The sequence below is a fragment of the Macrosteles quadrilineatus genome, unplaced genomic scaffold (genome assembly GCF_028750875.1).
Source record: "Macrosteles quadrilineatus isolate MER2022 unplaced genomic scaffold, UCM_ALF_1.0 Scaffold_1__1_contigs__length_201487025, whole genome shotgun sequence".
Classification (NCBI taxonomy): domain Eukaryota; kingdom Metazoa; phylum Arthropoda; class Insecta; order Hemiptera; family Cicadellidae; genus Macrosteles; species Macrosteles quadrilineatus.
The window spans coordinates 197916059-197918073 of NW_026542594.1; positions in this window are offsets into that span (position 1 = coordinate 197916059).

Sequence of the window (2015 nt, forward strand, 5' to 3'; positions counted from 1 at the left end):
GTCTGGGCATATTATTATCTATTTCTCTGTGTTCCTATTGTGTTGTTGTTGCCACCATTGAGTTTTCAGTGGTTTGGTAATGATTGATTTCATGGTCTTGTGTGGTAATTGGCGATGGCTTCCGCTATGTTCCTTGTTTACACGCGTGAAATATTATCAGGTTTCTTCACTAGTTGGTATCGTACCTTGATGACGGATGTTATTACTATCTATTTTTTTGTGTTCCTAGTGTGTTGTTGTTGCCACCATTGAGTTTTCAGTGGTTTGGTAATGATTGATTTCATGGTCTTGTGTGGTAATTGGCGATGGCTTCCGCTATGTTCATTGTTTACACGCGTGAAATATTATCAGGTTACTTCACTCGTTGGTATCGTACTTTGATGTCGGGGGATATTATTATCTATTTCTGTGTGTTCCTAGTGTGTTGTTGTTGCCACCATTGAGTTTTCAATGGTTTGGTAATGATTGATTTCATGGTCTTGTGTGGTAATTGGCGATGGCTTCCGCTATGTTCCTTGTTTACACGCGTGAAATATTATCAGGTTTCTTCACTCTTTGGTATCGTACTTTGATGTCGGGGGATATTATTATCTATTTCTGTGTGTTCCTAGTGTGTTGTTGTTGCCACCATTGAGTTTTCAATGGTTTGGTAATGATTGATTTCATGGTGTTGTGTGGTAATTGGCGATGGCTTCCGCTATGTTCCTTGTTTACACGCGTGATATATTATCAGGTTTCTTCACTCGTTGGTATCGTACTTTGATGTCGGGGGATATTATTATCTATTTCTGTGTGTTACTATTGTGTTGTTGTTGCCACCATTGAGTTTTCAGTGGTTTGGTAATGATTGATTTCATGGACTTGTGTGATAATTGGCGATGGCTTCCGCTATGTTCATTGTTTACACGCGTGAAATATTATCAGGTTACTTCACTCGTTGGTATCGTACTTTAATGTCGGGGGATATTATTATCTTTTTCTGTGTTTTCCTCGTGTGTTGTTGTTCCCACCATTGAGTTTTGAATGGTTTGGTAATGATTGATTTCATGGTCTTGTGTGGTAATTGGCGATGGCTTCCGCTATGTTCCTTGTTTACACGCGTGATATATTATCAGGTGTCTTCACTCGTTGGTATCGTACTTTGATGTCGGGGGATATTATTATCAATTTCTGTGTGTTACTATTGTGTTGTTGTTGCCACCATTGAGTTTCAGTGGTTTGGTAATGATTGATTTCATGGACTTGTGTGATAATTGGCGATGGCTTCCGCTATGCTCCTTGTTTACACGCGTGAAATATTATCAGGTTTCTTCACTCGTTGGTATCGTACTTTAATGTCGGGGGATATTATTATCTATTTCTGTGTGTTCCTAGTGTGTTGTTGTTGCCACCATTGATTTTTCAATGGTTTGGTAATGATTGATTTCATGGTCTTGTGTGGTAATTGGCGATGGCTTCCGCTATGTTCCTTGTTTACACGCGTGATATATTATCAGGTTTCTTCACTCGTTGGTATCGTACTTTGATGTCGGGGGATGTTATTATCTATTTCTGTGTGTTACTATTGTGTTGTTGTTGCCACCATTGAGTTTTCAATGGTTTGGTAATGTTTGATTTCATGGTCTTGTGTGGTAATTGGCGATGGCTTCCGCTATGTTCCTTGTTTACACGCGTGAAATATTATCAGGTTACTTCACTCGTTGGTATTGTACTTTGATGACGGGGGATATTATTATCTATTTCTGTGTGTTCCTATTGTGTTGTTGTTGCCACCATTGAGTTTTCAGTGGTTTGGTAATGATTTATTTCATGGACTTGTGTGGCAATTGGTGATGGCTTCCGCTATGTTCATTGTTTACACGCGTGAAATATTATCAGGTTACTTCACTCGTTGGTATCGTACTTTGATGTCGGGGGATATTATTATCTATTTCTGTGTGTTCCTAGTGTGTTGTTGTTGCCACCATTGAGTTTTCAATGGTTTGGTAATGATTGATTTCATGGTCTTGTGTGGT